The 13687-nt window shown below is 42.9% G+C and overlaps 1 protein-coding gene across 11 annotated transcripts in view; it reads left to right on the forward strand.

The window, feature by feature from the left end:
* The window catches only part of TP63 (tumor protein p63), a 273579-nt gene that overhangs the window by 137735 nt on the left and 122157 nt on the right, over positions 1-13687 (forward strand). The window lies entirely within an intron of this gene.

A 13687-nucleotide genomic window follows, 5' to 3' on the forward strand; every position in this document is an offset into this window, starting at 1 on the left:
GGAACACCTGGAGTGGACCCGCAGATCCACGACAACGAACCTCCCAAGGGTGAGCTGACCAGGTAGACCACCCCCTATACAGGGAGCGTTAGGGGCAGACCCAAGGGAGACTATTGCCGCAGAAGCTGGAACCTGGAGCCAGGTAGTACAAAATAGAGAAGCTGGGTGTAGGATGGACAGAGCGGGGTAAGATGAAGTACAGTTTGGTAAGAGCTGAATACAGGAGAGACCAAAGGAGCACTGGGAAGGGGAACACAACACACAAAAAAAGCAGGACAGAGACACCAGACTAACAGAGTACGGAGCGGACACTGGAAAGGCTGGACTGGATGAGGAGACAAGGAAGCCTGGGAAAGGCAGAGAAGCTGAACTGGCTGGACAGAGCAGAGACTCAGAACAGGTAGAGCAAAGACAAAGGTGGACCTGAGTCACAGAAGCACGAATGACAGATAGGCAAGGAGCAGAGGAAGGAGTCACCTTAAATACATGGAGTGCTGAAGGACTTCCGGATCACGGTCCTCCAGGATCACAGAGAGGAGATACAGAGCACCTATAAATCAGAAAGCGAAAGTGCTGGAGTGGGCGGTGTGCACGCGCACCTGACGAGAACCAGGGAGTGGAGAAGAATGGAGAGGACGCGCGCCTGCAGGAGGAGCGTGCCGCAGCAGGTAGGTATGAGCGGAGGGAGCGGCGGTGGTCCCGGCAGCAGGCACGGCTGCAGAAGGAGTGGCCGTGACACTACCCCTCCCCTTACTCCCCTCCTTTCTAAGACCAGACAGAAACCTGGATAAAATCTGAGGAGCTTGTACGTTCTCACAGGGCTCCCAAGACCTCTCTTCGGGACCAAAACCCTTCCAATCAACCAAAAAGAGTTTTACCTCGAGACTTTTTCATGACAAGAATGTCCTAAACCTCAAAGACATCTGGGTCGGAGACAGGTAAAGGAGTTTGAGCAGGAGAAACATGGAACTGATTGAAGATGACTGGTTTCAAAAGGGAAACGTGAAAAGTTAAGTATGCGAAGGGAAGCGGGCAATTTTAGTTTGTAAGCAACATCATTGATATGAGACACAACCTTGTAAGGACCTACGTACCTTGGACCCAATTTATACGAGGGGATCTTTAAACAAATAAACCTGGAGGACAGCCACACCTTATTACCTGGCCGGTATAAGGGAGGATCCAGACGTCTCTTATCGGCATGTCTCTTAATCCTGGCCTGTGCCCGTTCCAAGGCAATTTTGGTCTCCTGCCAGACCCTGTAGAACTCCTCGGACAGAAGATGAGCCGCTGGCTCACCTGACACAGGAAGTACCAGTAGAGGGATACCAGGATGTTGCCCTTAGACGATGAAGAAGGGAGATTTGGAAGAAGACTCATTGATGTGGTTATTGTATGCAAACCAGAACAGTCATTTTGATGACCGTTGGAAAAATGACGGAGATAAGTCATCAGTATTTGGTTTGTGTGCTCTGTCCATTGGTCTGAGGATAAGCTGTAGAGAAATCAAAGGTAACATTCATCAGTTTGCATAGAGCTTGCCAAAAACGAGAGGTGAACTGGACTCCTCTATCAGAGACTATGTGCAACAGAAAACCGTGAATCTGGAAGATATGAGCAATGAAGATTCTCACCATTTCAGGAGCGGAAGGTAATCCTGGCAAAGGGTCGAAATGAGCCATCTTGGAGAATCGATCTATGACTACAAAAATGACCATGTGACCAGAAGACCGAGGAAGGTCGGTAATAAAATCCATAGCGATATGCTGCCAGGGAACCGAAGGAACTGGAAGCGGATGTAGGAGACCGAAGGGCAGATGTCTGGGGATCTTGTTTCTTGCACAGGAAGGACATGAGGCAACAAAACTTTGAACATCCGGAAGAAGAGACGGCCACTAATAGTGTTGCGTGATGAGAGCGAGTGTCTTCTTGTATCCTACATGGCCTGCTGGTTTTGAGGCATGACCCCAACGTAGGACTCGAGACCTTTAGTTCACCTGGACAAAGGTTTTACCTGGTGGTAAAGAAGACATGCTGACCGGAGCCACAAGAATAATTTTGCTTTTTTTTGTTGACCTCAGGTTGACTGAGTACAGGAGCCCCAAAGCAAAGGCTTGTTTCTGAGAGCGAAAAGCATCTTCAGCTTCAGAAGACCTGATGTGGGGGTTGGACCCGTTGCGAGTCAAAGCAGAAATTGAGGTGACCAGGGTGGAGAAATGTGGGATAAACTGCCGGTTGTAATTTGCGAACTCGAGGAAGCATTGGATAGCTTTTACTCCCGGAGGACGTGGCCAGTTAAGCACCGCAGACCCTTTTTCCTGGTCCATTTGCAAGCCTGAATCAGAAATGATATAGCCAAGAAATGGTAGCGAAGACTGCTCAAAAAACGCACTTCTCGAGTTTGGCATAAAGACTGTTTTCTATAAGACGAGACAGCACTTGGCGGACATCCCTTCTGTGGGAAGCAAGATCTGAGGAGAACACCAAAATGTCATCTAAATATACCACCACACAGGAGTAGAGTAGATAATGGAAAACATCATTCACAAACTCCTGGAACACCGCTGGAGCATTACACAACCCGAAAGGCATGACTAAATACTCATAGTGGCCATCTCGAGTGTTAAAAGTGGTTTTCCATTCGTCTCCTGAACGAATACGGATTAGATTGTAAGCTCTGCGAAGATCTAATTTCGCGATAATTCGGGCTCCCCTCAGGCGATCAAACAACTCAGGAATGAGGTAGCAGGTACTTGTTCGTGATCGTGAGATTGTTGAGACCACAGTAGTCAATACAAGGACGAAGGGACCCACCCTTCTTAACGAAGAAACCCGCACCTGTAGGGGAGGAGGATAAAACCTTTTTTGGATAAATTCTCCCGGACGTAGGTAGGAGACAATGAGTAGATTCAACCTCGGGGAGGAGTAGAGCCCGGAACAACATCCGTTGGGCAGTCGTAGGGTCGATGCGGAGGTAAAGTCTCTGCCTCTTTCTTATTGAAGACATCCAGGAAAGACAAATATGAAGAAGGTAAATTTAAAGACACCGAAATTGGACGAGAAGTTTTTTTTGGCAAAACAGGAAGCAGACAGTTACTCTGGCAGAAGAGTTCCCAACACAGGATACTGCCAGTCAATACAAGGCTCGTGAGTCCTCAATCAAGGAAGTCCAAGAAGAAACGTGTGGGATAAAGAAGGCAGCACATAGAAGACTATCTTCTCACGATGCAGGATTCCAATTTGGAGTTCCAATTCTTCGGTTACCAACGTAACGGACTCCCGCAGAGGTTAGCCATCGACTGATGCAATCTGTTGGAGTCTCCAGGGATCTGATCAGAATCTGCAATCTCCTAACTGCCTCAAGTTGAATAAAGTTCCCGGCTGCCCCGGAATCTAAACTCACCGGCCACTTTATTAGGTACACCATGCTAGTAACGGGTTGGACCCCCTTTTGCCTTCAGAACTGCCTCAATTCTTCGTGGCATAGATTCAACAAGGTGCTGGAAGCATTCCTCAGAGATTTTGGTCCATATTGACATGATGGCATCACACAGTTGCCGCAGATTTGTCGGCTGCACATCCCAAAGATGCTCCATACAAGGCAGGATGGATCCATGCTTTCATGTTGTTTACGCCAAATTCTGACCCTACCATCCGAATGTCGCAGCAGAAATCGACTCATCAGACCAAGCAACGTTTTTCCAATCTTCTACTGTCCAATTTCGATGAGCTTGTACAAATTGTAGCCTCAGTTTCCTGTTCTTAGCTGAAAGGAGTGGTACCTGGTGTGGTCTTCTGCTGCTGTAGCCCATCTGCCTCAAAGTTCGACGCACTGTGCGTTCAGAGATGCTCTTAGGCCTACCTTGGTTGTAACGGGTGGCGATTTGAGTCACTGTTGCCTTTCTATCAGCTCGAACCAGTCTGCCCATTCTCCTCTGACCTCTGGCATCAACAAGGCATTTCCGCCCACAGAACTGCCGCTCACTGGATTTTTTTTCTTTTTCGGACCATTCTCTGTAAACCCTAGAGATGGTTGTGCGTGAAAATCCCAGTAGATCAGCAGTTTCTGAAATACTCAGACCAGCCCTTCTGGCACCAACAACCATGCCACGTTCAAAGGCACTCAAATCACCTTTCTTCCCCATACTGATGCTCGGTTTGAACTGCAGGAGATTGTCTTGACCATGTCTACATGCCTAAATGCACTGAGTTGCCGCCATGTGATTGGCTGATTAGAAATTAAGTGTTAACAAGAAGTTGGACAGGTGTACCTAATAAAGTGGCCAGTGAGTGTATATAAGCAGTCAGAGAAATGTTTATTACCCAGATGTAAAAGAACAGAAAGAGTGAGGGGTTCAGAGGGTTCTGGGATACCTAGGGAGACCTCTTACCAGTCCTAGGTGGAGGTGTTTCCCTTCCTCAAAGGACAGGAACGCAAGAGATGAGACGTACGACCACAATAGAAACCGAGACCTTGAGTTAGTCTCTCTTTCCGACGTTGCTCCACAGGCTTAAGACTATCTATCTGCATGGGTTCTGGGGCAGAATTAGCAGAAGAAGACTCAGACCGAGGATGGGAAGAGCTAGGAGAAACAGGAGGAAGTCGAAGAAATCTCCTCTAGCGGATTCTCGAACGTTCTTGAAAACGTAAGTCAATGTGGGTTACCAACGAGATGAGATCCTCCAAGGAAGTCAGAGTATCTCGACCCACCAACTCATCCTTAATTCGAGGAGAAAGCCCCTGCCAGAAGGCTCCCACCAAAGCCTCATTATTCCATCCTAATTCAGATGAAAGGGTGCAAAACCGGATAGCGTATTGGCCTACCGAAAGCGTACCTTTTTGAAGGTTAAACAGAGACTCGGTGGTAGAGGCCAAATGACCCGGTTCATCAAACACTTTGCGAAAAGTATCAAAGAAGGTGGAGAGTTGAGAAACTTGGGGATCATCCTGCTCCCAGAGTGGATTAACCCACGCCAAAGCCTCACCCTCTAAGTGAGGGATTACAAATGCCACTTTAGAACAGTCAGTGGGATACTGCATGGGAAGTAGCTCAAAATGAAGCTGGCATTGATTTAAAAACCCTCTACACAATTTTGGATCCCCACTATAGTGAGGAGGTTTAGCCAGACAGGGAGGTGGGTGAGGAGCCGAGGCCAGAAAAGAGACGGGAGCCGAAGACTGGAGGGTGCAAAGACTATCATCCACAGAAGCCATAAAATTTAGAATGAGCTTGTCACGCTGTTGGGCCAGCTCCTGTTGGAGACTTGCTAACTGCGAAGCACTCCCAGGATCGGAGGCCTGCAGGGACCCGCAGATCCACGACAACGAACCTCCCAAGGGTGAGCTGACCAGGTAGACCACCCCCTATACAGGGAGCGTTAGGGGCAGACCCAAGGGAGACTATTGCCACAGAAGCTGGAACCCGGAGACCGGTAGTAGGAGGTACAAAATGGAGAAGCTGGGCGTAGGATGGACAGAGCGGGGTAAGATGAAGTACAGTTTGGTAAGAGCTGAATACAGGCGAGACCAAAGGAGCACTGGGAAGGGGAAGACACCAAGGAAGCAGGACAGGACAGAGACACCAGACTAACAGAGTACAGAGCGGACACTGGGAAGGCTGGACTGAATGAGGAGACAAGGAAGCCTGTGAAAGACAGAGAAGCTGAACTGGCTGGACACAGCAGAGACTCAGAACAGGCAGAGCAAAGACAAAGGTGGACCTGAGTCACAGAAGCACAAATGACAGACAGGCAAGGAGCAGAGGAAGAAATACATAATGCCTTAAATACATGGAGTGCTGAAGGACTTCCGTGTCACGATCCTCCAGGATCACAGAGAGGAGATACAGAGCACCTGTTAATCAGAAAGAGGAAGTGCCTTTAGTGGGCGGTGTGCACGTGCACCCGACTAGAACCAGGGAGCGGAGAAGAATGAAGGAGCGGATGCGCGCCTGCAGGAGGAGCGCGCCACAGCTGGTAAGTGTGAGTGGAGGGAGCGGCGGTGGTCCTGGCAGCAGGCACGGCCACAGAAGGAGTGGCCGTGACAATCACTTCATACCCTTGCCTGCCCAGGCCCAGAGATGGCAGTGTAAGAGTGCATTACCACGTAGCATGTGATTGGGTAAGGTAAGTACTAGTATGTTGCTGTGTTTTTGTTTTGATTTTTTTTTTAGCGGTCATCAGCTTGATCTCGAACCGTGGCGACTTGATGGATGAACAATATATAGGAATATCGATCTCATGAAAGCCTAGAAAATTCCACCAGGGTTTTCTCGGCTCTCCACTGTTTTGTTCGTATCAAGCTGTCAGGTTGCTGGTCTTCCTCTTTGACAAGTTTTATTAAAAGGGGCTGAATAATAAGGCGTCACATGCAGCATTATTACCATGAGGAGACATATAAAGTGGATATAAAAAGTCAACACATGCAGGTTTGTCACCCATAAGCTGTACAAATCCATTGAAAAACTAAAATCATTTTGAGGGGGAAAATAAAAATCACACTTAAAATAATGTGGTTGCATAAGTGTGAACACCCTCTTTTTGAAGATGTAGCTGTGTTCTGAATTAGCAACATTTAACCTTTTGTTAAATGGTAATGAATAAACAGCTACCATCATTTATATAGATCAAAAAAGAAGGCAGCACTCCATTTTTCCAAGTAGATATAGGATTTATTCAAATCCACATGTCAGTGCGACGTTTCAGCTCTATTGAGCTTTTCTCAAGCCTTGAGAAAAGGCTTGAGAAAAGCTCAATAGAGCTGAAACGTCGCACTGACATGTGGATTTGAATAAATCCTATATCTACTTGGAAAAATGGAGTGCTGCCTTCTTTTTTGATCTATATTGAATGTGGACGACCAGTGGACAGGTTGCCTGGAGGCTCTGCACCCAGAGATAAGTTATACCAGTGTGCTGTTCCATTTTTTACTATACCATCATTTATAGTTATTCAATTTTCCAGATTTATTAACCCCTTTCCGACATCGAGCATAATAGTACGCTGATGTCGGACACCCTCCCTTTTAATGTGGGCTCCGGCGCTGAGCCCACATCTTTTCCGGCACATGTCAGCTGTTCAAAAAATGGGCCCGCAACAGCCGAGGTGTTATTGTGAACCTCACACAGCTGTTAACCAGTTAAATGTCGCTGTCAAACTCTGACAGCGGCATTTAACACATGCTTCCAGCAAGCGTGGGGAAAATCCCGCCCATCGGCGCCTGTGTCACATGACAGTGGTCGGCACTCTTAGCAAGTCAGCAATTCTGCTACATACAGGTGATCTGATCATCGCTGATCATCGCCTGTATGTAGCAGAGGCGATCGGGTTAAAAGAAAACAATTAAAAAAAGTCAAATATACACATATTTGGCATCATCGTGTTCAGAATCGCCCGATAGATCAATATAAGAAGAATTAACCCGATCGCTAAATGGCATAATGAGAAAAAGTCAAAACGCCAGAATTTCGTTTTAAAATGCAGTAACGGGTGATCAAAAGATCATATCTGCACCAAAATGGTATCTTTAAAAAAAAGTCAGCTCAGCACGCAGATTAGCCCCAACTTTTCCACACCACCAGATGACAACAGCACATAGTATTTTTTTGAAGACTGGTGTTGATTTGGCATTTGAGCCCCCTTGTGTCAAGTGTCACTTCTGGCCTCTGTGATAAGTTGGTACAGAATGCAAAGAGAAGAAAATGTCAGAGACTAGCCACCATAATACAGATTGATCCGGAAGTCATTGATTTAGTGAGAAGAAATTATTTGCTGCCATGAAATGATCAGTCTGGTTTATGAAGATATTTAACTCTAGAAACCATGCTTCTAGGGAATAATACCTCTGTAAAGAAGCAAAAAGATGTCAAGTAGGAATGAGGTCTTTTAAAATTAATGTGTTTAAAAAAACAAAACAAAAAAACATTGTGCAGACAGGAATTCCTCTCTGTTATCTAGACTATGTAGGTTATAATAATAATAATATAATAATAATAATTTTATTTATATAGCGCCAACATATTCCGCAGCGCTTTACAACTTATAGAGGGGACTTGTACAGACAATAGACATTACAGCATAACAGAAATCACAGTTCAAAACAGATACCAGGAGGAATGAGGGCCCTGCTCGCAAGCTTACAAACTATGAGGAGAAGGGAAGACACGAAAGGTGGATGGTAACAATTGCTTTAGTTATTTGGACCAGCCATAGTGTAAGGCTCGGGTGTTCATGTAAAGCTGCATGAACCAGTTAACTGCCTAAGTATGTAGCAGTACAGACACAGAGGGCTATTAACTGCATAAAGTGTATATAATAAGTGAAATGGCCACAGAATGGCTTACTGCTGGGAGCCACAGCACTTGGACCCCAACTTATCAGTAGAATGGGGGTCCGCATCCCCTGTGCTTCATCACTATGGAAGCAGGATAAATGGAGCAATATGGCTTTGGGTGGGAGTTGTTGCTCCAGTTAATGTCTGTGGGGCTCATGGAGAAAGCAAAGTACAGCAGCCAGCTATATCTATCCTGTGGATGTAATTCATTGGAAAACCCATTGAACCAAAAAATATACTTTACATATAGACAAGTAGACAAGTGTTTTTTTTTGTTTTTTTTTAAGTTTTCAATAGTATTAAAACAGTATTCCAAACCTAATGTTGGTTTAACTGATCTAGATTATGACTGATAGTGTAACGGCCAAGGGGAAAATACTGAAATCCTCTAAAATGTTTTGGCCATTCAGCAAGTCAGTTATGTCTACCACCGATTCCAAGCTTTTTTTGCTTTTGCCTCCCTTACTTTACTATTGAATTTTGTTTCCATTTTAATCACTTGAACTATTAATTAACATCATAAACCTTTTATTTAAAAAAAAAAAAAAAAAAGTAAACCTGTATTTGGGTATGTGCACCCGTTAAGCATTTGAAGCTGAATTTTCTGCACCAAAAACGCTGTGTAAAATGTGCTTTTGTCATGGGTTTTTTTTCCCCATTAAATGAAAATGCTGCAAAAATGCTAAAAGAAATGACATGCTGGAGATGTGAAACTGCTTAAAATCAGCAAGGAAAAAATAAGCAGTTTGTACCTGAGATTCTAGAAATCTTAAATACTCTTAGATGAGCTTATCAGATCAACTAGTGAAATGAAAAAGGGGCTATAAGATGTTAATCCTTCTATTGCCATCCCTCCACTCGCCCTTCACCTGCTAAAATACCAGATTTATATTTGACTAGCTGTTTCCAGCCAGCTAACGCTTGGCACGCTCAGGAGCCTCGTGTGGTAATGTGTGGGGACGGAGCTTCGTGTGGTAATGTGGGGGAACGGAGCCTCGTGTGGTAATGTGGGGGGGCGGGATTATGTGTGGTGATGTGGTGGGGGCGGGATTGTGTGGTAATGGGGTGGGAGGCAGGATTATGTGTGCTGATGTGATGGGGGGGCGGGATTGTGTGTGGTAATGTGGTGGGGGCGGGACTATGTGTGGTGATGTGGTGGGGGCGGAGCTGCTGTGCAGGGGGTGGGATTAGCAAGATATATATATATATATCCGTGATCTATCTTTACTTATTGGTGCTCTGATTCTGAAAGCCAAGACCTGCTAATACTCATTTAAAAAAATAAAAAACTGTCAAGTGTTTCATAATCAGCAACTCTACATAATGTAGACAGAGAAGGGGCAACCAAAAAACTGAAACTTTGCGCATAATATCCAGATGACCATATTTTCCATGGTACAAGCAGTAATTTTTTCTGATTCCCCTGTAAACATTCCAATTTATCTTGGAAAAGGAAAGCTGTAGAATTTAATGGGTTGTAACCCACTACTTACCTGTCCCCAATACGTACCTGTCCCCCAATCATAACTCTCCACATCATACTCTCTGGAGAGTTATGGGGACCATCATACGGTGTGGAGGGGTTATTCAGTTTTAACAAAAAAGGGGAGAAGCCAGCGCTGCTTATGGTCAGAACGCAATACATGAAGTGCACATGCACATATTAATTTCTAACTGTATTTCAAAATGAGACATTTAGCAAACAATTGATCAATTCTTTGAGCCACCCTGCCACGCCAAGGCATTCTCATAATGGGGCAGTCCTACTCTACGTTTTTTATATTCGCTGTGCCATTACGGCCTCCTAAATGTATTAAAAACAAGACCACATTAAATGCAAACTGTACCTGAAGCATTTCTGAATCACTCTCAAGGGCAAACGCAGATAAAGGTTGAACAGGTCTGGACATAGACATTTCAGGTCCAACCTCCACACTGCCTAACCAGCACCACAGATGAAGGATGAGACAGGCTTGGACACAGGTGCACAATCAAACAAAGCCTAGGGCAGGGCAGGGCTGCTGTATGTGTGTACAGAAGCCTAGGTCAATCACAATGAATACAGAAAGAATGGCGTACACAACCCAGCCCGCACGGCAACCGTGGTGGTCAGCCACAAACCAATATCAAAGTAAAAAAGGGGAGAAGCCAGCGCTGCTTATGCTTATTCTGTTTTAATGGCAAAAGCTAAGAGTTTTGGATACATATTTTCCATTTCAATTTAAAGAATTTTAAGGTTTGCAGTCTTGAAATATGAATGGTGGAAAGTTTTAAAAACAGCTTGACTGTATTGGTAAAGATGAAAGCGGCCATAAGGCAATACCTGTGATGAGTCCTCACCTATTGATAAGCCAAAAGTCACAATACCACAGCTGTCAGAGTTGTAGCCAGTATTGCAGTTCATCTCTACTGAAATGACTGATGCTGACTTGCAACTCCAATTCCGAACAAACAGGCAGGTCTGGTTGACTATGGTTATTTGTCCACAAATGTCATAACCTGTAGTCAATTTTCAACCCTAGGTCATGTTTGCTCTTTAATTTTTTTTCTTCTCCCTTGTTACTTTTTCCATTAATATAGCCATATGAGGGCTCTTTTTTTTTTTTTTTTTCAGAGTAACTGTAGCTTTGAAAAACACCGCTAACATTTAATATATAATTTACTGAAAAATGGGATAAAATTATGGTGAGGTGAAACTTAACTAAGATATCGCTGTTGGGTTTGTTTGGGTATGTTTATGGTGATCAAAAGAAAAGAAGAAAAAAAAAAAAAATCCAGCTCCAGGAGTAAAATTAACAGAAATTTTATTCGAACATCTTTAAAAATTGGAAAGCTGCTTACAAAAAATATAGATCACAAAATGAGGATGGAAACAACCATCGAGTCGCTGGACGCGTTTTGAGCGCTGAAAGCGCTCTTAAGCTTCAGCATAAGAATGAACAGAAAGGTCCCGGATATAAAAAGCAATACAACAGGTGGATACAATCAGTCTGATCTGAATCATTGCCAAGCCGACACAGCAGCGAGGAAGTAATCAAAGACCGACTTAAAAAATGTGCAAAACAAATATATATAAAATAAATACAAGAAAAATATTGTAAAACACAAGTTAATAATGCAACATCGCTTCTTTTCTCATATTTAGCCTTGTAGGTACACGGGTATTGAGCAGATAAATCCAGAATGCCTCTTTATCGCGTAATTTGCTTTCTCTGTCTCCTCCTCTGTTATTCCTATAGATCTGTTCAATCGCGTAGACTTTTGGTTTGCCTGTTATGAATTTTAATAAAATGATTAGAAACATTTGATACATGTCTTAATGTTGGTTGCGTAATATCATAAAGATGTTCACGAAATCTGTCCTTAAGTCATCTGATAGTAGATCCAATGTACAATAATTTGCATTCAATACATTCAATTACATAAACCACAAAATTCGTATTACAATTGAGAAAATTTTTGATTGAAAAAATTTTTTGATTGTCAGAACAGGTAAATGTAGTGGGTTTTTTAGTATATGGACAGGTTTTACATGGGTGTGAACCACAACCAAAAAATCCTTTAGTGGATAACCAAGTAGTAGGATTTTTGCTGATATTGGAATCTAAATAGCTAGGTGATAAGACGTTGCCCAAAGTAGGGGCTCGTCTGGGTACAATTTTAATACCATTTTGAAGATGACATCATGGATACCAATCATCTCTAAGAATATTAAGATTGCGAAAAACAATATCAGAAATGGATTTGAAATACGGTAAGTACTATATGTAAGTATTAAAGTTGGTTGATCAAGGATGTTTTGTTGTTTTTTTTTAATTGTTTTTTTTAGAACTAGTGTTAATATTGATGAGATCCGATCTTTGTTTAGTATCTACTATATTAAAGGCACGTTCTATGCTCCAATTCGGATAATGTCTGGTATTTAAACGTTTTTTTATGGTAAGTTTTTCTTGTTCAAGAGCTTTGTCATTATTACAATTTCGTTTGGCTCTGAGTGCTTCACCCAGTGGAATGGATTGTATGGTATGGGTAGGATGAAAACTTTTAGCATGTAAAATGGTATTACCTGCAGTCCTCTTACGATAGGTAGGAGTTTGAATTGGTTCATCATGTGTTACATGTGAGAACTAAATCCAAAAAAGTTATACATACTTTGTCACAAACATAAGTAAATTTGAGATTAAAAGGATTGCTATTGATGTAAGAGATGAATTGTAAAATAGAATTATGACTGCCAGACCAAACTAACAATAAATCGTCTATATATCTAGAATATCACTTTACATGTTCAAAAAATGGATTATTGGAAGAATAGATATAGCTCTCCCCCCACCAAGACATTACCAAATTTGCTACAGATGGGGAAAATTTCGCCCCCATAGAAACTCCATTATTCTGAATGAAAAATTTCCTGTCAAACATAAAATAATTATGTGATAATAAGAATGCAAGCACAGAAATAATGAATGATTGAAACTCCTGAGAAAAGTCGCTATATTTAGCCAAATGAAATTGAATGGCATATAATGCGACTTTGAGGGATTGAAGTATACAATGCAACCATGTCACAAGACAGCCATGTCCACTGTGAGTCCCATACAATACCCTCAAACATATATAAGACATCCCTGGAGTCCTTCAAATAACCTGGGACTCTTTGCGCTAGAGGTTGCAATATGGTATCCAGCCATTCACCTAAGTGCTCACTATATGAGCCAATCCCTGAGATTATAGGTCTCATAGGAGGTGGATTATACTTGGACTATGGAAAATACTGTTATGCGGGTGAGCTGAAATATATTGGGGTTTTTTTCTCTCCATGTTTATGGTGATCCCAAATTTATATACGGTAGGTTCTTTTGTTGGACGAATTAAAAAAAAAAAAAAAAAAAAAAAAAAAAAAAAAGTGTCACCATATTTTGGGCCACAATGTTTCCATTTCTTAATTGACCTTTTATGAAGGCTTGTTGTTCCCCTGTTTTTCCTTTTTCTGGCGTTCACCATGTGGAACAAATATTTTAATATTTTATTTGGACAATTTGTTTTATTTTTAGATATTTGTTTGGGGAACATCAACTTTTTTTAGTTGTACTCGTCGCCTTAGGAAACTTGAATCTTCAATCACTTGATCACTTACACAAGACACCGCAGCACCTTTATAGTAACCTATTGTTTAATTGCTGGTCTGTGAGCCACAAACAGAGCATCATGGGAGTGATACCATGGCAGAAACGAAATCCTTGATTGGTCCTGGCTGCCATGGCATTCCTTTTAGAATCTTGTTATTGTGTCTTGCATGGAGCAGATGGACTCTAGGCTGATGGTCACCATGTTGGAGGCCTTTTTAATTCGTTT

Source organism: Ranitomeya variabilis, chromosome 2 (assembly GCF_051348905.1).
Source record: "Ranitomeya variabilis isolate aRanVar5 chromosome 2, aRanVar5.hap1, whole genome shotgun sequence".
In the NCBI taxonomy this organism is placed as follows: Eukaryota; Metazoa; Chordata; class Amphibia; order Anura; family Dendrobatidae; genus Ranitomeya; species Ranitomeya variabilis.